This window comes from Pongo pygmaeus, chromosome 12 (assembly GCF_028885625.2).
Source record: "Pongo pygmaeus isolate AG05252 chromosome 12, NHGRI_mPonPyg2-v2.0_pri, whole genome shotgun sequence".
In the NCBI taxonomy this organism is placed as follows: Eukaryota; Metazoa; Chordata; class Mammalia; order Primates; family Hominidae; genus Pongo; species Pongo pygmaeus.
The window spans coordinates 38,694,428-38,719,411 of NC_072385.2; positions in this window are offsets into that span (position 1 = coordinate 38,694,428).

Here is a 24,984-nt window from a genome sequence, read left to right on the forward strand (position 1 = left end):
GCTCAAATCTAAAAATAAAGAAACAATGTAAAAGAACTAACTAAAAAAAAATTATAATTACATATTTGAGAACAATGATGTAATTAGTGGCTGATTTTCTATTTTTATTTTATTTATTTATTTACTTATTTATTATGTATTTAATTTATATTTTAGGTTCAGGGTAAGTGTGCAGGTTTGTTATATAGGTAAACTCATGTCACTGGGGGTAGTTGTACAAATTATTTTGCCCAGGTACTAAGCCTAGCAACCAATAGTTATTTTTCCTGATCCTTTCCTTCCTCCCAGCATCCACTTCAGGTAGGCCCCAGTGTCTGTTGTTCCCCTCTTTGTGTCCATGTGTTCTCATCATTTAGTTCACACTCAAAAGTGAGAAAATGAGGTATTTGGTTTTCTGTTCCTGCATTAGTTTGCTAAGGATAATGGCCTCAAGCTTCATGCATGTCAAGAACATGACCTTATTCTTTTTTATAGCTGCATAATATTCCGTGGTGTATCTGTACCACATTTTCTTTATTCAATATAAGTGGCTGATTTTTCATTGGGAAAATGTTGAGGCCCAGAGACATACAAATGATATATCCAAAGTGCTAGAAACAAATAAAAAGAAAACCTTAAAACTAAATTTTTAAATCTATATTTAGTAAATTGTTATTCAGAAATCAGGGCAACATAAATACATTTTATATAAACAAAAATCTAAGATGAAATATTGTCAGCATATCTGCATTACAAGTCATTCTATATAAAAGTTTTTCAGGCTAAAGAGAAATGAGACCAGGTTGCATAAATATTTAGAAGATAACACTTTTTAAAAGGCAAAGTTTTAACAGGCATTTCTTAACATATGTATGGATGTCCAATAACCACATGAAAAGATGTTCAACATATTTTACTCATGAAGGAAATGTAACTGAAATCCACAATAAGGTACCTGTACGCATTCTGACAATGACTAGATGGGACTGAGAAGAGCTCACAGAGTCTTTGTACCCCAGCACTGTTAGAAAAGCAGCTTGGAGTTAATGACCCCCCCCACCCCCCCCACACACATGGATACAAAAGGGCTGAAGGAGAGAACAAGAGAGATGCTGAGCAATGCTGGCATTGAGAACACAGTGGAACTGTGGACACTAACCATGTATGAGATTGAGGATAGAGGCCCCTACCTCAAAGAAGAAATGAGAGAAGCAGACCTCAGTGTGCTCCAGCCAGGGCCTGAGCATCATGGAGGTCCTGAAATTCCCTTCTCCAGCAATGTGGTGGCGAAACTTGAATTTCTTGAGTTCAAATCCTGAAGTGATTAGTTTATCTGTGGAGGACTATGTTAATTTGTATGCCATTTTGCAGTGTAGCGGTTAAAGATAGCACTTAATTTTTGGAATTGTTATGGTTAGGTTTTGTATCCCCACCCAAATTTCATCTTGAATTATAACCACCATAGTCCTCACATGTCAAGGGGGAGACCAGGTGGAGGTAACTGGATCATGGGAGTGGTTTTTCCCATGCTGTTCTCATGAAGTGAGTCTGTTCTCACGAGATCTGATGGTTTTACATGTGCTTGGCCAAGTTCCTCGTTCAGTCATTCTCTCTCCTGCTGCCTTGTGAAGAAGGTGCCTGCCTCCCCTTCACCTTCTGCCATGATTGTAAGTTATCTGATGCCTCCCCAGCCTTAAGAAAATGTGAGTCAATTAAACCTCTTTCCTTTATAAATTACCCAGTCTTGGGAAGTTCTTTATGGCAATGTGAGAATGAACTAATACAGAATAGAAAAATAAAGTAACATTTTTGTATATATAAGATCTGTGATGTGAAGTTAATAGTTTGTACCCCATATTTGTAGAAAGTTAGCCAAGAAATTCAGGAAAGATATTAAAAAATCACGTACCTTCAACAGATGAATGAATTATATGACACCAAGTTAATGCACATAAACTATGTTAGGTTAGTTTTTACAAATAATAAGTCAAACAGATTTGACTAAATGACAATGCAACCTACATGTGGTCAGAATAATGATACATGACTAATGCTATATTGATTTTATAAATCAAGGCACTGCAGACACAAAAGTAGTTAGGAAACATGATAAGCTTAAGGAAGGTGGTAAGTTTTGTTAGTTAGTTAGTTTGTTTTTCGAGATGGAGTTTTGCTCTTGTCGCCCAGGCTGGAGTACAATGGCGAGATCTCGGCTCATTGCAACCTCCACCTCCCAGGTTCAAGCAATTCTCCTGCCTCAGCATCCCAAGTAGCTAGGATTACAGGCACTGACCACCATGCCCAGCATTTTTTTTATATATTTTTAGTAGAGACGGGGTTTTGCCGTGTTGACCAGGCTGGTCATGAACTCAGGTGATTCACCTGCCTCAGCCTCCCAAAGTGCTGGGATTACAGGTGGAAGGTTGTTAAGTATTTTATTACACATAAAATAGAAGAAGGTTTTACCATCATGAAAGGATAAATGTATTATTTTATTCATACAAAAATGTGAATATACTTTCTCTATACCTAGGACTGAAAGATGTAAGCAAATGAATATAAGTGTGTTCTTACTAAAGCAAAAGTTGTAAGGTGAGTAAAAATGGAGTGAGGAGTAGCTCATCCAGAACTAGATAATTAATGACATTCCAGTTTGCTGAAATAAAGCGTTGTGATTTTTTTCCCCAACTAGGCAAGGATAACACTGATGAAGCCTAATCCATTCTTGCTCTTCTTACCTGTCTTCCAATAGTTTTAAAGGCTAATTATGATTTTCCTGTCAGCCACTCCAAAAACAGTATTTTCAGAAAAATCCTCATTCAGGTTATGCTTTCATGTAGCCATCAGGCATTAATTATCACACAGAAGACTGATTTGGAAACTGGCTGCATAGAGGCAAAAGAGAAGAAATTCACTCAGTTGAATGAAGACTTTCAGGGGAAGCTTGAGAGTGATGGCACTGCGAAACACTTTCCTGACAAAGAGTTCCCTGTCGAATAAAAGAAAATTAGTTTTTCTGCTGTGTTCTCTAGCTATTTTCTTGAAGTGCCCCGACACAAGTGATACAGGCCCCAAGCTGCTTTTAAAACCTGTGTTAAGTTGGCAGGGAAATATAAAAGAAGGGCGCCCTTAAGATCGGCTTTTAATTCCTGAGAACAACATTTACCTGCTTTCACAGAAAAGAAAGTCTTTTTACAGCATATGTTTATACAATGACCAGATTATAAACACAACTAATTAAATAATCAGATTTTACCCTTGATCCATTTGAAGTGCAGAATAAAATAGTGTAGTCCACAGCTTCTAAGATGGTCCCGAATATTCCACCTCCTGACATTCAAAGTGTTGTATAATTTTTTCCTCTTGTGAGCCTTGCTTCTAAATAATAGAATCCCATATCATTGAGGAGACATACCTTCCATGATTAAATTACAAAAGATTCTGACTTCCATCTCACTAGTAGACTCTCTCCCTTGTTAGTTTTGATGAAGCAAGTTGGCACTTTTAAGAGGCTCAAGTGGCAAGATATTGAGAGTGGCTTCTGGCCAAGACCCAGCTAGGAGCTGAGACCCTCTGGCCAATGCCCTAAAAACAACCACATCTTGCCAGCAATCACAAAAGTGAGTTTGGAAGTGGAGACTGGCCCAATTGAGTTTTCAGATGAGACTCTAGCCCTGGCAATCACCTTGATTGCAGTCCTGTGAGAGACCCCAGAGCAGGGAATCCAGCTAAACTATCCCAAGGTTTCTGATCACAGAAACAGAGAGATAGTTGGGGTGTGTTGTTTTGAAGCCATTAAGTTGCTGATCATGTATTATACAGTAATAACAATAGATGGCAAATACAAATGGCAAGAGTGGCAACCAATTTTTTAAAAAGCAAAATTATTTACTTATATTTATTTTTACTACAGTATGTATTAGGGAAATCAATATATTTGTACAAAAATCCAGAACCTACAGTATTAACATTCCCTGGTAAATAATCTTACATTACATTTGCATCAGAATAGTTCACTCCACTTTAATTACTTTTCTTTGGGGACCTCAAAGGGCCTGTTTGCGTGTGTATTTTTCAAATTTGAACTGGCCAGTGTGACACCATTCAGAAAGAAAGAATAAAGGTTTGAAAAGCATATTTTTCTTTATAAAGGAACCAAATATGATAGGCTGCCTCATTGAAAAAATAATTGTAGGTAATTCTCTCATAGTGTCATGGGGTGCCTAAAGTTGGAAAACCCATTAAAGATAAGGTGATATACTACCAGATGAGGAACTCAAGTTCCCAGATAACCTATATTGTGTGGCCCGCAAGCTATGAATGGTTTTTACATTTTAAAAAATATTATAAACAAACACATAAGAAGAATATATAACAGAGTCATACATGACTCATAAAACTTTAAATACATGCTATCTGGATTTTTACAAGAAACAGGTGCTGACTCCTGTTCTATGTCGTAATATAGATTTTGGTTACACAGGTGGAAACATTTTCAAAACTCAGAAAATATACACTTAATAGTTTAGCATTTCATTTTGTGCATATTTTACATCAAATAAAAAAACCTCAAAAATAGAACTTCAGTTAATAATAATAAAGCTGCTGAAATAAATACTTGGGGGAATTAAACAGATATCTGCAAGTTACTCCAAAGTGCTTCAAAAAAATAAGATATATTTATAGACTGATAAAGGAATGAATGAATGTATGGATATGTGATAATGCAATTACACTAAAATGTTAGTAGAATCTAAGTGGTCAGCATACTTATTTTCACTGTGAAGTTCTTTCCATTTTTAGTGCAGGTGCCTGAACAATCGCATAATAAAATGTTAGGAACAAATACCATTCTACATGGTGCTTATTGCCAGGAAGTCTATTTAGTGAGTATGAATTGTATAATCACAACAAGCCCCAAAACCCTAGGTGGGTGAATTTGTAATTGTGTGTCTTTAACTCAATTTAGGTTTTTGGCTGTAGGCCCCAGCCTAGGCAGACAACTTAATCAAGTCAACTCCAGATTTGTCTTCAATCCAATCCAGTGATTCCTCAGTCAATTCAAACCTACAATTTAGACATATGACTGAAGAAAGGAAGGAAGGGAAAGAGGAAAGAAGAAGGAAAAAGTAAAGAAAGAAAAGAAAAGAAGAAAATAAATAAAAGAAAAGAAATATCCCATTCATTCCCTCCTCCCTGGGGTGGTCCCTAGACTTCTGGTAATTGACGTGGCCCCTGTCTCATCAAGGCTATGGAGAAAGAGTGTCTGCCTTTTCATTTGGCTTCTCTGCAGGTCTCCTTGCCTAAGCCCTGCTCCAGTCTTGGTAGTAAGCTCAGACAACAGACCTTCTCTTTCTAGCAGGGCTTGACAGGCTTCTGAACCCCCACCAGCCCCACTTTGTTTTTCTGGTGTCACTTATATATCAAGTTGCAATGGATTTTTCTCTTGTCCCCTGACAGGCAGTTCATAGAACATCCTTTTGGTGCATTTTCTCTTGTTCCTTCCTGCTGACCTCCTGAGAAGGTATATGCCCCCTCTCAGCTGACTTCAGGACCCTGATGAGGCCCCATGGTAATTTACAGATCTTCTTTTATTCCAACAAATTGCCAGGTGAAGTTCTGGAGCTCTGGTGGCTACTTACTCTGTACCTTAGTCGCGTGGGGTGTAGCATTTGTGAGCCTGCTGCCATCAAAGTAGATTATAAGTCCTGTGCACTTCTACATTTTCCAAAATACCAAGGAGTGTTCTATTTTGCTGCTCATCTCTCTCATCTCAAGATGATGGCATTGGGGAAGATACATGGCCCACACGAGGCTTCTTTTACAGTTTGAATGTTTTTGTTCCTGCCAAAATTCATGTTAAAACTGAATCTTCAATGCAACAGTATCGGGAAGTGTTGTCTCTGGGAGACAAGTTAGCAATGAGGGGATAATCCCACATGAATGGGATTAGTTGTTACTATAAAAGGACTAAATGAAGGGAATTTGCCACTTTTCTCCTGCTCTGTCCCTTCCAGTGTATGAGGACACAGCATTCCACCCCTCTGGAGGATTCAGCAACAAGGTGCCATTTTGGAAACAGAGAACAGCCTTTATCAGATCATCAAACCTGCTGAGACCTTGATCTTGAACTTCTCAGCCTCCAGAAGAGATAGATAATAAACTTCCATTATTTATAAATTTTCCCAGTCTCAGGTACTTTGCTATAAATACACTAATAGACTAAGACAGTTCCAACTCTATTCTTCTCCTCAAAATGTGTTCTTTTCTGACCCAGTTTGGTGGTCACAGTGTTCTTTGGGGGGAGAGTCTAGGAGGTACCTGTTCTACCTGTTTGTGTTGTCTTTCAAGTCTGTCTTGATCTATACTAGGCCCTAATTTGAACTTAGACACTAAGTATAAATGTGGGTATTTTTTCTTGGATCTTTACTCTACTAGTGCCTTCTCATCTGCTTGTCAAATCTGAGATAGTTGGCTGCACAAGAGGGTTAACAGTAGATGAAATAATCTTTTCATGTATTATCTTACCATGTATTACTACTTTATGCATACTATCTATCACATTTACAATATGGAAGGAGAAACAAAAAATAAGGCATATAAATCATTGTAAATTATACATATTACTGATTATATATGTTTATTTTATATACCATATTTTGTTTCAAGAAAGAATGTAAGAAGTAACTAGACAGTGTAAATGTGTTGCATGAGAAGCATGAATAAGAACTATGAGAAGATAAGAAGGGGGAGAATTCATGCTAAGATGAGGGAAGGCAAGGCTGGGGTTAGGGGAGGTGGTACAGGAGGAGAAGTTTCCATGTAGTTCTTCCACTACATGAGTTATTAAACTGGCAAGAACTGTCTTCATAAATCCCAAAGTCCAGACTCTCCATACCAACTACATTGAGACTCCTGAGCTCCAGTGATAACAATTGTAGAATCTTGAATATATAGTTGCTCTGCTCATCTTGGGCTTCAGTACTCAATAAAACTTCACCAAAACTTTAAATTTGAAAGTGGTCTCTCTGCTAAACCTGAGCACATGGTCAAGAATTATTTCTGCATTACAGAAGAAGAAAGGAGAAGAGAAAGAGGAGGAGAAGAAGGAAGAAAAGGGAAAGAAGAAAGGGAAAAAGGAGGAAGAAGAGGAGAGGGAGGATAAACTACTTACAGATTGATATTACCTAATCTTTCCAACATCAAGCAAGCCCCCTACATTTATAACTGTCCCCTCAATCCCAATACTTATGTCCAAATCTAGAAATTCTCCTGTAATCTGAATCATAACTCACTGCCACATTTAAACATCTCGTGCTACTCTCCATCCCCTCTTCTTGATATTTATCTTGCTTGGTATTAGCTATAATTCCTGGATTTTGCTTTTCATTCTTCCATTGATTTTGAAAAATTCTTGGCCATTACTCTTTAAATATTATTCTTTTCTATACTTTTTTAAAAATCTTTTTCTGATATCCAACTATATATTTGTTACATCTTTGGAAAATGTCTCACAGTTCTTGAATGCTTTGTGCCATGTTTATTCATTCTGTCTTCTCTTTGAATCTTTGTATGGGATAGTCCTACTGACCTATCTTTAAGCTCACTGATTATTTCCTCAGCTGTGTCTAGTTTACCAATAAGATTATCAAAGGCAATCTTCATTTATGCCATAGAAGTTCTTAATTCTAGCATTTTCTTTCAATTATTTCTCAGAGTTTCCACCTCTCTGCTTTCAATATCCATCTGCTCTTGATGTAGTCTACATTTTCTATTAGAGCCCATAATATATTATTCATAGTTATTCTAAATTCCCTGCATGGCAATTTCACAATTTTTCCATATTTGTATCTTGTTCTCACGCATGCTTTGCCTCATCAGACCGTGCTTTTCTTGCCTTTTAATAGGCCATCTAATTTTCTATTGAACATCATGGATTAGAATTGAGATAAACAGGCCTTTACTGTAAGGATTTATGTTATTTGACTAGAAATTGGACTACGTTTAACGTTTCTTGTAGCTGTAGGAGCCAGAGGCTTCATATTACATATTACACATTACTTTGGTGTCTTTGTTTTCATCTCCCATGTTGTTTCGGGATTCCCTCAGAACTCCTTCTTAGCTAGAGTTTGCATCCTGCAGCTCCTTTATCTGTTACACTGGAGACCTGTTAGGTGATGACAACCAATGGGGAAAGGTAAGAATTCAGTAATATTATAATTACCTTTCAGTTTTTGGTGGGCCTTTGATCTTCACAAGTCTGTTTTGTTTTGTTTTGTTTTTTTGAGTTTTCTCCCTTGGGGGAGGTAGGAAGGCAAGAGAGAGAGAAATTCTGAGAATTGTCCTTCCTAGTGGGATTCTGCTATGGTAACGTCATTTTTCCTGGAGTAGGCATTTGTTATGGAGAAGACCATGGGAACATTTCATGGTGGTTACTCTTCCCATTTCCTGCCAGAGACAGGAGGAGATCTTCCTTGACTTTTCAACATGAAAATCTGGTAGGGTTCCTGAAGTTAAAATTCACATTAGTTTGGGAACTCCCCTAAAACTATGGTTCCTATAAGTTTCTCACTCTCAAAGTACTCCACATTAACCCTCCAGAATTTTTCAAAATGATCACTGAACTGTTCTTACTAGTTTATGGCTTCAGCAGCTCCTGCTCCAGGTGAAATGTCTGCTGTGACTGTGTATTCACTCATCGCCCCAGATGTTGTGGTGGTGGTCTGCCCTGCAACCTAAATTATCCCTGCATCCAAGAACAGTCATTGCTTTAAAATTTGTTCAGTTTTTTCTTGTTGTAAGGCTGAAAGCAACAACTTCTAACCACTTTACATGTTGAAGCTGACAAAAAAGTAGATTTGCTCTTAAATTTCAATCAAAACTTCAGCAAGTTGTTTTCCACATATTGACAAACTGATGCTAAATTTTCTATGCTGAGGCAAAAGACTCAGAATAGCCAACACAAAATTAAAGGAGAACAACGTCAAAAGTCTGACACTACCCAATTTCAAGACTTATTGTAAAGCTATAGTAATTCAGGCAGCGTAGTATTACAGAAGGAATAAACAAATAGTTCAATGGAAGGGAATAGAAAGTCTAGAAATAGACACACATAAATAGTATCAACTGATCTTTGACAAAAGATCATAGGCAATACGATGGAGAAAATATAATCTCTTCAATAAGTGGTGCTGGAACAATTGAAGTTTCACATGCAAATATATTTTTCTAGACACAGACCTCACATCTTTTACAAAACTTAGCTCGAATTAGATCATTGACTCAAATGTAAACTGCAAATCTACAAAACTCTTAGAAGATAATATAGGAGAAAATCTGGATAATCTCGGGTATGGTGATGTCTTTCTATACACATCACCAAAGGATCCATGTGTCAATGCAAAGAGTCAGACTCTAAAATATTTGAAAAGATTTATTCTGAGCCAAATATGAGAGCCTATGGCCCATGACACAGCCCTCAGGAGGTCCTGAGAACATGTGCCCAAAGTGGTCGGGGTGCAGCTTGTTTTTATACTTTTAGGGAGGCATGAGACATGAATCAAATACATTTAAGAAATACATTAGTTTGGTCCAGAAAGGTGGGACAACTCAAAGAGGGGTGGGAGGGTGGCAATTCTAGGCTAGGCTATAGGTAAATTTAAACATTTTTTGGTTGATAATTGGTTGAGTTTGTCTAAAGGCCTGGGATTGATAGAAAGGAAATGTTCAGGTTAAGATAAAAGATTGTGGAGATCAAGGTTCTTTTGAAGTCTTACAGTGGCTGCCCTTAGACAGAATACATGACAAATGTTTCCTATTCAGACCTTTAAAAGGTGCTAGACATGGCCGGGCATGGTGGCTCATGCCTGTAATCCTAGCACTTTGGGAGGCCGAGGCAGGCAGATCACGAGGTCAGGAGATTGAGACCATGCTGGCTGACATGGTGAAACCCCGTCTCTACTAAAAAAATGCAAAAAATTAGCCGGGTGTGGCAGTGTGCACCTGTAGTCCCAGCTACTTGGGAGGCTGAGGCAGGAGAATCGTTTAAACCTGGGAGGCGGAGGTTGCAGTGAGCCGAGATTGCACCACTGTACTCCAGCCTGGTGACAGAGCAAGAATCTGCCTCAAAAAAAAATTTAAAAAAATAAATAAAAAATGGTGCTAGACTCTTAATCTCTTCAGGATTGGGAGGGCCTGGAAGAAAAATATCTAGCTATGTTAATAGAGATTCTTTACAGATGCAAATTATCCCCTACAAAGGACAGCTTTGGAAGGCCATTTCAAAATATGGCAAAGAAACATGACTTTCTTCTTTGTCACGTAATGTTATGCCAGAGTCAGATTGAAAAGTAAGTCATGATATATAGGGTTAAATAAAACCCATCTGATGATAATTTATGGTTTGTAGGGTATGACTCCCCAGACCCTTTACATAGGAATTTGGGGAAGATAAAATCAGAGCTTGGTCCTCATTTGGAAGAATTAACTGATAAGCTAAACTTCATTAACATTAAAAATTTCTGCTCTTGAAAAGATACTGCCAAGAAAATGAGAAAACAAGACAGTCTACTGAAAAAAAATTGCAAAACACATATCTGATAAAGAACTGTTTTCCAAAATATACAAAGACCTCTTTAACTCAATGATAAGAAAGAGAACAATCTAACTTAAACATTGGCAAAGGACCTTAACAGACACCTAACCAAAGATCTACACATGGCAAATAAGCATATGAAAAGATACTTAACATCATAGGTCATTAGGAAATTGCAAATAAAAACAACAGCGAACTACCATTACATACCTATTTGAATGGCCAAAATCCAAAGTACTGACAACACCACATGCTTGCAAAGGATGTGGAGCAAAAAGAACTCTCATTCATTGATGATGGTAATGCAAAATGGTATAGCTACTTTGGAATAAAACTTGGCAGTTTCTTTCTTTCTTTCTTTTTTTAATTAATTATTTTTTGAGGCAGGGTCTCACTTTGTAACCTAGGATAGACCTCAACCTCCCAGGCTCAAGCCACCCTCCAACCGCAGCCTCCCAAGCAGCTGGGACTACAGGCGCATGCCAGCACACCCAGCTAATTTTATTTTCTATTGTATTTTATTTTATTTTAGTAGACATAGGGTCTCACTTTGTTGCCCAGGCTGATCTTGAACTCCTGAGTTCAAGCGATCTCAGCTTTCCAAAGTGATGTTAGAGTAGGCAGTTACACAGATATGAGCAGGGCAGGAGAGGACTCCGGCCAGGAATGTGAGGCAACCATCAGGTGATGGTGAGGCAGTTGTTAAACTGTCTCTCTGAACTGATAATTGGTTGCAGCTGGTGCCAGGGGACAGCCATGCTCCCAATAGATAGAAAATACCTGGAGCTGGTGATCAGCCATTTCCTGATAAGATCTCAGGAGTTGGGCAAGTAGGCTCAAATATGCAAACTAAGAGGCAATAATAGTGGATTGTGACCTTCCTCTGGGGGTGTTCAACTGGTAAAGGAAAATCACCCCTAGAAAGCATGAGCACAACCTCAGTAAATGCACTATGCATTCAGTCACTCTCCCAAGTGCTGATCCACACTACGCATGCAGCAGTTGAGCAAGAGCCCTCCCCGAAGAAAAATCGAGGGAAGAGAAACACAAACCCTGAAACTAAGCCAATATAGAAAATCCCAAGTCAAGGGCTGAATGGGGCTCTTGGACCTCTCAAGTCACCCTCTTGGGCCTCTTCCAAATGTACTTTGCTTGTTTTTGCTCATGCTCTAAAACTGTTAAAGAAACTCTTACTCCTGATCTAAAACTTGCCTTGGTCTTTCCCTCTGCCTTAAACCTACTTCTGCCCTAGGCCAAATTCTTTCCTCTGAGGAGGCAAGGAAGAAATTTGCTGCAGACAGGTATGGATTCATCATTGGTAACATTGGGATTACAAGTGTGAAGTCTCTGCACCTTGCTGGCAGTTTCCTACAAAACCAAATATTACTGTTAACACACAATCCAACAATCCTACTCCATGATATTTGCTCAAATGTGTTAAAAAGTGTATCTACCCAAAATCCTGCACATGGATGTTTAGAGCAGCTCTATTCATAATTGTTGAAACTCATAAAAAATCAAGATGTCCTTAAATAGGTGAATGAGTAAATAATATCCAGAAAATGTAATATCATTCAGTGATAAAAAGAAATGAGCTATTAAGCCATAAAAAGATATAGAGAAATCTTAAACATGTATCACTAGTTAATTCATGTGTTAAATTTATTTCTACATAAATAGCTAAGTGGTATATATTGTTTATCCAGAGGTCATCAAACATTCCCATTATGTTCATCCCACATTACCCAGGGCACTTGACTCATAATAGACTCCCTATATATATTTGTTGACTGAATGGATACATGTGTATAATAAAATGTCATTATTCTCCTCTGAACCATGCCTTGAGACATTTTAAATATTCCAAAAAGTAACTACGAAAGTACTATAATAAATGTGACAATCATATTTAATGATAGCCAGAATAATTACTCTCATCACCTAAATAAAACACATGGCAGTAGAAGAAGAATAGCCTTAATATGCAGGAGATCATTAGGGCATATGTATTCATGGAGTCATGGCGGCACATTGCTTATTTTGCAAACATAGTAGTTCTGCATCAGCTCATTTCTATGAAAAGTTAAAGCTCCACATTTTCTGCTGCATATTTATTTGCAACATTTTAATAATTCAAATAAAATATTATTCATTTTATTAGATTTTGAAAAAATCAATGTTACCTACAAAATTTTTACTTGTCAATAAATAGTTACATCTATGACAGGTGGCAAACACACCTTTATCAGGACAGGCATTAAATTCTAGTGTCAGGCAAAGGAGAATGTAAGAAAATATCAGACAATGTGTCTATGGAAGCAAAGTGTTTATAGAAATCACTGGACAAGCGGTCTTTCATCCAAGTTTCACTCCAATTCAACCTTATATTAGCTTCTCAGGCCAAGCAACAGCTGCTCAATCATATGGCTGTGTGATCACAGGAATTGGCTTTTAATTTCTGCAGGATAACTGTATTTTGCTAAAAAGAATATTTGAGCAGTAGAATAAGCTACTCAGGGAAACTCTGAGAAAACAATAATTAGAAGTGTTGAGCTAAGGCAAATGTGCTTTGATGGGATTTGGGCAGAGGGAGAGAAGGTAAGCTTCTGCGTCAAGGCGATAACTGAAGAACACTAAATCAGTGTTTCGGAACAATTACCTCTCAGAACAGAATCCATTGCAGTGGACTGGTTAGTAACTATTTTAAAGCCTGAACACAAACTCTTGTGGGACAGAGATTTTGTTAAATGTGAATGTGACCGAGTCAGAATATTCCGAATATTCTAAATATCTTTTTTTTTTTTTTTTTCCGAGACGGAGTCTTACTCTTCCGCCCAGGGCGGACTGCAGTGGCGCTATCTCGGTTCACTGCAAGCTCCGCCTCCCGGGTTCACCCCATTCTCCTGCCTCAGCCTCCCGAGTAGCTGGGACCACAGGCGCCCGCCACTGCGCCCAGCTATTTTTTTTTTTTTTTTTTTTTTTTGTAGTTTTAGTAGAGACAGGGTTTCACCATGTTAGCCAGGATGGTCTTGATCTCCTGACCTCGTGATCTGCCCGCCTCGGCCTCCCAAAGTGCTGGGATTACAGGCGTGAGCCACGGCGCCCGGCCTATTCTAAATATCTTTCAGAATTTCCTGAAAGAATATTAAGTGTTTAATGTTTGTTCCCAATTCACCAGTTAAAAAATGTTATTTGTCTCTCTGACAAACTCACTCTTCCTCCACTGCTCCACCTCCTGAGATGGAACTTGGATGACCCCATGTCACTTGGATTAGTTAGTGTAAGCTAGATTGCCCTAATAAATAGACCCAAAATGCAAATGGCTCAATTACAACAGTGATTTATTTATCACTTCTCTAACACTCAGAGGCTGGTGATCCTGGTGGGCCACTGATTCTCCTCTAGGCATTCAGGCCACTCTCACCCAAAGGCTACACCACTTGTCCTCTGCATACAGCTAGCAGGAAGAACATCTAGGAAAGTCTCCTGATTTCTTACTATTCCCATCCCCGAGTGACTATTCCTTGATACCCGAAGCAGAAAGTTGTCCTCGTTTATGTTCTTCAAGAGTTGTGAGATTTTTTAAAGAACTTCATTTTAATTGAAAATGTTACAACTGTTCAATATCTTTAGAAAACAAAACTCAATAACTACAATTTAAAAATTTCCACATATATGTACTGTTCTTAATAAATAAACAAAATATCTATGGGTTATGTGATGCTTTCATAATCATTCAAGACAAGCAAACCATAGCCTTTCTTTTAATTATGAAAGTTAAACAATTTTTGCATTTATACGTCTTCTCACCTCCACTCAGTCCACCTATTGTTAGTATCACCCATGAATGTGGTACCTTTGTTACAACTGATGAACCAATATTGAGATGTTTTATTAACTAAATACCATAGCTCACCTTGGCATTTACTCTTTATATTGTACAGCACTATGAGTTTTGACAAATGGACAATGTCATTTATCCACTCTTAAAGCAACATACAGAGCAATTTCATGGCCTTAAAAACCCTCTGTGCCCTGCCTATTCATCCTTCCTTTTCCCCAGTTCCTGGCAACCACTAATCCATTCACTGTCTCCATAGTTTTCTCTTTTCCGGTATGCCCTATAGTTGGAATAATACAGTATATATCCTTTTTAGACCGGCTGCTTTTACTATAAAATATGTATTTACGTATCTTCAATGTCTTTTCACAGCTTGATAGCTCATTGTTTTGTTGTTGGTGATTTATATTCCATAGAATGGAGGTAGCAGTTTGTTTGTTCATCTGCCTACTGAGGTAATTTGGTGACTTTCCATTTCTGACAATTATGAATAAAGCTACAATAAACATCCATGTGCAAGTTTTTATGTGGACATAAATTTTTAACTCATTTGAGTTAATACCTAGGAGTTGATTGTTTTGAAAAGTGACTGTACCATTTTGCATTCCCACTAGCAATGAATGAGAAGTCCTCTTGCTCCACATCTTCACCAGGATTTGATATTGTCTGTTTTCTTGGATTTTAGCTGTTTTAAAAAATGGTAGTAATTAAGGCTACAGTTACCAAAGCAGCACAGCACTGGTACAAAAACAGACACACAAACCAATGGAACAGATTAGAGAACTCAGAAATAAGACTGCACACCTACAGCCATCTGACCTTCGAAAACCTGACACAAATAAGCCATGGAGAAAGGATTCCTTATGTAATAAATGGTGCTGGGAGAACTGGCTAGCAATTTGCAGAAAAATGAAATTGGACCCCTTCTTCACACTTTATACAAAAATTAACTCAAGATGGATTAAAGACTTAAACGTAAAACCTCAAACCATAAAAACCCTAGAAGAAAATCTAGGCAATACCATTCAGAACATAGGCACAAGCAAAGATTTAATGATGAAAATGCCAAAAGCAACTGCAACAAAAGCAAAAATTAACAAATGGGATCTAATTAAACTAAAGAGCTTCTGCAAAAGAAACTATCATCAAAGTGAACAGACAACCTACAGAATGGGGGAAAATTTTTGCAATTCACTTGGCAAAGGTCTAATATCCAGAGTCTACAAGGAACTTAAATAAATTTACAAGATAAAAACAAATAGCCCCATTAAAAAGTGAGCAAAGGACACGAACAGACACTTCTCAAGTCAAGAAACAACAGGTGCAAGAAAGGTTGTGGAGAAAAAGGAATGTTTATACACTGTTGGTGGGAGTGTAAATTTGTTCAACCATTGCAGAAGATAGTGTGGGGATTCCTCAAAGATCTAGAAGCAGAAATACATTTAACCCAGTAATCTCATTACTGGGTATATACCCAAAGGAATATAAATTGTTCTATTATAAAGAAACATGCATATGTATGTTCATTGCAGCACTATTCACAATAGCAAAGACATGGAATCAACCCAAATACCCTCCAATGATAGAATGGATAAAGAAAATATGGTACACATACACCATGGAATACTATGCAGCCTTAAAAAGGAACGACATCATGTCCTTTTCAGGGACACGGATGGAGCTGAAAGCCATTATCCTCAGCAAACTAATGCAGGAACAGATAACCAAATACCGAATGTTCCCACTTGTAAGTGGGGGTTGAACGATGAGAACACATGTACACATGGGTGGGAAGAGCACACACTGTGGCCTGTCATGGGAGGGTGTGAGGGTAGGGAGAGCATCAGGAAGAATAGCTAATGAATGCTGGGGTTAATACCTAGGTGATGGGTTGATCTGTGCATCATGGCTTCTGTGCATCATGGCACACGTTTACTTCTGTAACAAACCTGCACATACTGCACATGTACCCTGGAACTTAAAATTTGAAGAAAAAAAATGGGTAGTAATTATTTTAATTTTCAATTATCTAATAATATATAATATTGAACATATTTTTATATGTTTATTTGCCATCAGTATATCTTCTCTGATGGTGTGTCTATTCAGATATTTGCTGATTTTTTAAATTGGGTTGTTTATTTTCTTACTGTTAAGTTTTAATAGTTCTCCATATATTATGGATACAGTTTCTTCATCAGATACACATTTTATAAATATTTTCTCCTGAGTCATGGTTTCTGTTTTCATTTTCTTAAAGCAGAAGTTTTTACTTTTTTTCCTCCCTCCCCCCAACCATATTTTACTTTTAATTGAATCCTACTTACTGATTATTTTTCTTTCATAGATTATGTGTTTAGTGTCATACCTAAAAAGTCACCACCAAACCAATGGTCGTTAGATTTTTTTTTCTCTGTTATCTTCTAGAAGTCTTATAGTTTTGAGTTCTACATTTAGTTCTATCCATTTCTGGCCCCTGGTGTATTTTGATTTTGGAATTTGTTTAGTTCAGGAAGTATCAACTGTGTCAGTGCCCCTCAGTGGATATTTTGTGATATTAAGGTGTCATAGCTGGGAGTGAAGTGCTACTGACATCCAAAGTAGAGGTTAGGAATGCTGCTAAGCATCCTACGATGCACGGAGCAGTCCCTCACATAAAAGGGTTATCTGGCCCACATATCAACAGTGCCCAGGAAGAAGAATCCTGGTCTAGTGCATATTGCATAGCATTGCAGTGAGATATACATTCTCTGTTTTATGTATTACTCCACTAATTTTTTAAGGAAAACATTTGCTTTGCATTTATCTTTGTATCATACAGCTCCCCACGCATAGAGCCTTATAATTTGTAAAATTTTAGTAAATGGTTATTGAAAATTAATGTATATTTTTAGCCTTGAAGCAATTAAGTTACCACAATGGAAGATACAGATTAAATAAACTCATGAAACTGTGACGACATTTCCAATTTAAATAATGCATTTTGCTGTCTTTAAATTAACTGATCGCTACTAAATATCACAACATAATTTGAAGAAAATGTAAGCTGTGCTGATGGCAGATTGTAAAAACCCTAAGATTTATAATATAAAAATTATACATCTTAGACTTCTGGTTTAAGCTGCTACATATAAAGAGCATGGGAGTTGTCAATCCTGCCCTTAAAAGAAGAACAAAACCTAAACAAACTGAAAATTAACAACTATTTTGAGCCCATCAGAGAACTGAGGTTTCAAGGCAAAGTATCACCCCCAAAATCAGCAGGAACAGATGAATCTAGAGAGTGGTAGCTGACATCTGCTTACCTGGAGCAGAAGTAAATGGAGCTATACACTTCTAGGAATACTAAAATGGTAATTTTGTCTAACTACTGGAGCCTGTGTGTGGACTGGCATGAGGGCAAGAAACTTGGGGGTCTACAGTCTTAGGGAGCAATCCATGCGTTTTTGCATTTTACTTCCAGCAAATCTGCCAGGTTTTCACAATACAGAGTTAAGAAAAATTCCTTCCTGTCTCTCCCAGGGTGGGGGAAGAACAAACACTGAAAGAAAACCAGAATTCTCCAAAAGACAGTCCTACTCTCTAGGAGAAAGACATTACCAGCTCCAATAATATATGGTGTCCTTGAGATTATATGTCAGTTGCTGTTATTTAAAGAGTCAAAATTATTGATTTTTTAAAAAGAACCAGCTTTATGTTTCATTGATTTGCTCTGTTCATTTCTTGTTTTCAACTAAATTAATTTTTCCTCTAATGTTTATATTTATTTTCTTCTGCTTACTTTATATTTAGTTTACTCTCCTTTTCCTAGTTCCTAAAGTGGAAGCTGAGATTATTATTTTTTGAACTTTCTCTTTTTCTAAGACACACATTACCACTATAAACTTTCCTCTAAACACTGCTTATGCTGCATCCCACAAATGTTGAGAAGTTGTATTTTCATTTTCATTTAGTTCATTTTTTTTAATTTTATTGAAAGTTCTTTGTTAACACATGTTATTTAGAAGTGTCTTGTTTAATTTCAACATATATTCAGATTTTCCTGTTATCTTTCTGTTACTAATTTCCAGTTTAATCCCATCACGATCTGAGAGCATACTTAGTAAGATTTGGAATTTTTTAATTTGTTAAGGCATGTTTTATGGCACAGAATGAGATCTATCTTGGTGGATGACCCATGTGAGCTAGAGAAGAAAGTGAATTAAGCATGGGCAACTTAGTGAGACCACTTCTCTATAAAAGATTAAAAAAAAATTCACCAGGTGTGGTGGCTGACACCTGTAGTCCCAGCTACTCAGGAGGCTGAGGTGGGAGGATTGCCCAAGCCCAGAAATTTGAGGCTGCAGTGAGCTATGATCATGCCAGTGTACTCCGGCCTGGGTGACAGAGCAAGACCCTGATTCAAAAAAAAAAAAAAAAAAAAGGAATGTGAATTATGCTGTTGCTGAATTAAATATTTTATAAATTTCAATTCACTCAAGATGACTGATGGTGCTGTTCCCTTCAAATATGTCCTTAGTGGATCTGTCAATTACTGATGGAGGGTGTTGAAATCTTCAATTATAAGAGGAGATTTGTCTATTTCTCCTTGACATTCTGTTTTTGCTTCACATATTTTGACAGATTGTTCTTTAGTGTATACATATAAGGGTTGTTATGCATGCTTGGAGAATTAACCCCTCATTATTATGTAATGTTCCTCTTTAATCTTTGATTTTTTTTCTTAAGTCAGTTTAGTCTGAAATTAATAGTTACTTTGGTGTTTTTTATGATTAGTGTTAGCACAGTTATTTTCTCATATTACTTTATTTACAACTTATCAAAATCTTTCCATTTGAAGTACATTTCTTGTTAGACAACATACAGTTGCATCTTTGTTTTTCTCCTATTCTGGTAGTCTCTGTCATAACTGGCATATTTAGGCTATTCATGTTTAATGTGATAATTGCTATAGTTGGATGAAAGTCTACCATATATTTGTTACTGCTTTTAGGAATTTCCTGTCCTTTTTATTTTTTTTTTTATTCCACTATTTTTCTGTCTTATCTGGGTTTTTTTGGTCTTTTTTGGGGGGGCGGTGGGGGACAGAGTCTCACTCTGTTGCATGCTAGAGTGCAGTGGCAAGATCTCAGCTCACTGTAACCTCCGCCTCCCAGGTTCAAGCAATCCTCCTGCCTCAGCCTCCCGAGTAGCTGGGACTACAGGCACGTGACCATGTCCAGCTAATTGTTTTTTTTTGTATTTTTAGTGGAGATGGGGTTTCACCATGTTGGCCAGGATGGTCTCCATCTTTTGACCTCGTGATCTGCCAACCTCGGCCTCCTAAAGTGCTGACATTACAGGCGTGAGCCACTGCACCCGGCTTTAATTGAGAATTTTGTGTGATTCCACTTTCTTTCCTCTCTTAGCATATCAATTATACTCATTTACTTTTTTTAGTTGCTATCGTACAGTTTGCAATATACATTTACAACAAATTTAAGTCTGCATTCAAATAACACTATACTTCTTCAAAGGAGTGCAAGTACTTAAAAAAGTGTCTCAATTTCCCTCTCCTGTTTTTTATAAAGTTGCTGTTATTCATCTCACTTATCAATAAGCTAAAATCACAGGATATGTCACTCCCATTATTTTGAACAAACTATTATCTGATAGATTAAGAATAAACTATTTTATTTTACTTTTATTATTTTTCTAAGACTCTTCCTTTCATTATGTAAATCTGAGTTTCTAATCAATGTATATTTTCTTCTCTTTGAAGAAATCCTTTTAACATTTCTTGCAAGGTAGCTCTATTGATGCCAAATTCCCTCAATGTTTTATGTATTCTAATTTATTTATTTATTTATTTTGAGACAGAGTCTCACTCTGTCCCAGGCTGGAGTGCAGTGGCATGATCTTCGCTCACTGCAATCTCCACCTCCTGGGTTCAAGTGATTCTCCTGCCTCAGCCCCACAAGTAGCTGGGATTACAGGCAGCTGCCACCACATCCAGCTAATTTTTGTATTTTTAGTAGAGACCATGTTTCACCATGTTGGCCAGGCTGGTCTTGAACTCTTGACCTCAGGTGATCTGATCCACCTGCTTTGGCCTCCCAAAGTGCTAGAATTGCAGGTGTGAGCCAGCGCGTCTGGCTAATGTTTCCTTTTTCTACATTTTTGAGAAGGCTTTTTATTTCTCCTGTATTCCTTCCACACCCATGCTAGCTTATTTCAAGTTTTTCTCTTTGTCTTTTTTTCAATTTGAATACAATACACTAAGTGCATTTTTTTTTTTTTTTTTGCTTTTTTGATTTGGGGTCATTTCGGATATTTATCCTGTTTGATATTCTCTGAGATTCCTGTATTTTGTGTCTGTCATTAATTTTGGACAACATTGCAGAGTGATCATTTCAATTTTTTTTGTTTTTTTTTCTCTCCCTTCTTTTTCTACCATTCCCATTATACATATGTTATACCTTTTGAGATTATCCCACAATTCTTGAATGTCCTGGCTTTTTGTTCTGGGTTTTATTTTTTATTCTTTTTGTCTTTGCATTTAATTTCACAAAGTTTTTATTGACATATCATCAAGCTCACTGATTATTGCCTTTGCTATTTTCAGTCTCCAAATGAGCCCATCACAGGCATTTGTCATGCCTGTAATACAGTGTTTTTTATTAGTAGGATTTCCTTTTGATTCTTTCTTAGAGTTTTCATCTCTCTGTTTATATTAATGATATGCTTTTGCATGTCATCCACTTTTCCCATTCTGGCCCTTAGCATATTAGTCATATTTAAATTGAAATTATTTTAAATTATTGGTCTAATCATTGTGGCATCTCTGCCATATCTAAGTCTGGTTCTTATCCTTGCTGCGTCTCTTCAAATTGTGTTTTCCTATTGTATGCCTCATGATTTTTGTGTTGAAAGACAGACATGTTGTAATGGGTAATGGAAACAGGTAAAAAGGTCTTTAACATGAGATTTTATGTTTCTTGGGCCAGGAGTTAGACGGTGTTTACTGTTTGCTGTAGCTGTAGATATCAGAGGCTAAAATTCTTCTGGTGTCTTTGTTTTTTCTTCCCTCTTGTCTTTGAGTTTCCCTAGACGCTTCTGAAGTGGTGTCGTTCATCTAGAGTAGTACCTGAGGTTCATTGTCTCACATCAAGGAAATCAAGGACATGGACACACAAGGAGTGAGGTTAAGAGTGGAGATTTAACAGATGAAAGAAAGAGAAAAGCTCTCTCTCCTGCAGAGAGAGAGAGGCTCCTGAGTGGGTCTTCTGCTTCCATGGTGAAATGCACAGGGTTTTATAGATGAGTTTGAGGAGGCAGTGTCTGATTTGCATAGGGCACAGAGAATTGCTTGCACCAGGTGTGCCATTTATATAGCACGCAAAGAAGCCGGCCATCCCACCCTAATCTTTTACATGCAGATGGAGTCCCTATCTGGCCAGCGCCACGTTGCCTGCTTCTTTACTGTACATGTGGCAACAAAGAAAAGGGAAGAAAGAGCCTCTATGTTGAACACGCCTGGCCCCCAGGTAGCCTTTTCCTATTGGCACAGCTGCTGGCATTCACCAGTGCAAGCTTCCAGCTTGCTTACCTATGTCTGCAGCTCAAATTTATATGCTGCAATTTGGGGGCTGCTCTTCATTTAAAGGGAAGCCTTACCAATGACTCTCTTACCCTCACTAACTGCCCAAATAATTTCATTTTAGCTCCTGTATCACTTCATCTTAAATAAGGTCTGAGATGTGCAGTTTTGTGCAATGTAATGCCCAGTTACAGAGGCCTTGTTGAGGTAGTAATAAGCTGTGAGAGGAAGGCATAGCATTCTGTGGGCCTGTAATTTGCTCTCAGGCTTTTACTGAGTCTTTGTCCTTGGGCTGTGACCTTCCCAAGTGCTTCTCAGTCCCTTCCCCATCCTAGATGAAATAGAAAGGCTAGAGGGGTCTGGAATTGGGTAATCCCCTCTTCCAGGTTGGTTAGGCACTGGTAAAATCCAAGCCAGTTAAGCTCTAGATAAAGAACTTGTCTTGAAAGTATACTTTTGCAAAGGAGAGCCGAATACTTGGAGTATTTTTAAATGGTTAGTTTTTCCTTCCCCCTGCCAAAAGCATAAAGAAATTTTCTTTCTCTGGTCTTCATCCTGAGAACCTGGTAGACATTTCTCTTTCCCACACCAAAGTCTAGAGTGAGCTGGAGTTGAGTATTTCTTTCTTCCCAGGTTAGTCAGGCTCTGGTAAAACCCCAGTCTATTAGGCTTTGGTGAAATAGTTTCTTTTGACAGCAGGCCATGGTAAGAACTGAATGCTCTTGGCATATTTAAAAATGGCTATCCCCAATCCCACTCTTATCCTCACAAAGGTATTTTTCTCCAGTCTGCACTGTGAGAATCTGGTAGGTCTCTTGGAGATAAAACTCAGGAAAGTGAGTTTAAGGAATCTCCTTAAGACTGGCACCTCTGGAGGTTTGAACCCTCAGGCTTGTCCACCTGAATTGCCTTCAGCAATTCATTAATTATACTTTAAATCTTCCTTCCTTTGTACTGTCTCCAGCATCTGGCTTCTGCTCCAGTGAGCTGAGGTTCTCTGTAATCACCTGTCGCTCCAGTCGTGGGGGCAGTAGTCTCTCTTGTGACTTCAATTCTATGATGGACCTAAGAAAAGTTGATAATTTGCAGTTTGCTCAGCTTTTTCTGTTGTGAGGACAGGAATGATGATTTCCAAGCTTCTATGTCAGACTCAAAATGAATTCTTTATTTATTACTTGCTTTTCTACCTGCATACTACCATATAGTACCAAATATGAATAACATTCATAATATGAATAATATTCATATTAAATATTATAAAAGGTGGTTGGAAAGATACCATTATTCATACAGATTACTAATTCCTCAATGTTGAGAAAGCCTGAGCAGCTTATGTCAAGCAGAAATATGTATCATTAATTTTTCATGGCTAAAATTATTGATTCATCTTTGTGAACATTTCTCTGGCATTAAATACTTTAAAAAGTAATGCAGGCTGGGTGTGGTGGCAGGTGGGTCATGAGGTCAGGAGATCGCGACCATCCTGGCTAAAACGGTGAAACCTCGTCTCTACTAAAAAAATACAAAAAATTAGCCAAGCATGGTGGTGGGCACCTGTAGTCCCAGCTACTTGGGAGGCTGAGGCAGGAGAATGGCGTGAACCTGGGAGGTGGAGCTTGCAGTGAGCCGAGATCTTGCCACTGCACTCCAGCCTGGGTGACAGAGCGAGACTCCATCAAAAAAAAAAAAAAAAAAAAAAAAAAATGATACATATGCCTTGGATATGTATTTTACTGGTCAATATACAATTATGTTGTTGTTGTTGTTTTAAAATTTCATTTATGTTTCATATTCTCTCTCTTTTGTTGTGGATCCCTGGACCTCTTATGTCTTCTCATTCAGAATTTTTACCATGGTCTTACCAATGCATTGTGAATTCACTAATCCATGAAACAGAGCCTAGGCCTGTGCAAATTGAAACTACATGAGATTTTCATTACCCTAAATGTTATAAGTTTACTCTCCAACTTGTAGGAGAGGTCAAGTTTTCTGTTTTTTAAGTAATATAACTGCTTCTTAAGATTATTTCTTCCAGTGAATGTCTGTGTTTGATATTTCAATTAAGATGTTCTAATATTTATATTTTAAGTTAAACATCATTTCATTTTTCCTAGAATATATATATAACCTCACCAAAATCTACTTTGCCATTGAAGTCACAAATAAAATGCTAATGCCTCTCAGCTTGGATATCATCTGAAAATTAATTATTAAGGCTTTTTATTTATTCTCCAAATGTGGTTAAAAGGCAAAGCTAAAGATACTTTGCTGTACAATAACCCTAGACTTTGTGCTCCTCCAATATATAAAAGGTATTTTTATATATAAAATACATATATATATAAAATACATGTATATTTTATATATAAAAATCTATAAAATATAGATTGATTAATAAAAAGGAGGCCTTTTCTTAGGTCACTGAATCATGATTATAATCGTTCTCCATCCATAAGCTCTGAGTTTCCACATCAGCTATAGATGATGTGTAAAGGACCAGGGATGAGAATAAGACAGCTATGTGATATTGACCACATCAGCCATGAACAAGGGCTCTTCTGGGGAAATGTTCACTCCACAGCCTTTACTGAAGGACTGCTTCTTTTGGTGTTATCATCTGTGGCTTATCAATGGAGAACATAGATCTTTACATAGGGAAAAAGGGCCCATTTATGGAGCCATGTTTCATTAATTTATGCATTCAGTCACTTCTTCACTCTGCTGAGTCCATGATATGACTCCGGCTATTCTATTTCCTGGGGCTATAATGATGGATGGCAAGGACTGTCTTTAGTGAAGGAATAACTCAGAGACCCTGGAGGGTACATAAAAGTAAATACTTAGAAAAGATGATAATCACTATGATGGGGGTAATCGCAGGAGGCTAGGGAACAACACAGTGGAAGAATACAAATAAGACTGGAGCGAAGGGGAAAAATAGCATTCACATAGGAGATGCACTTCGAGGTCACATATTGCAGACTGATGAAA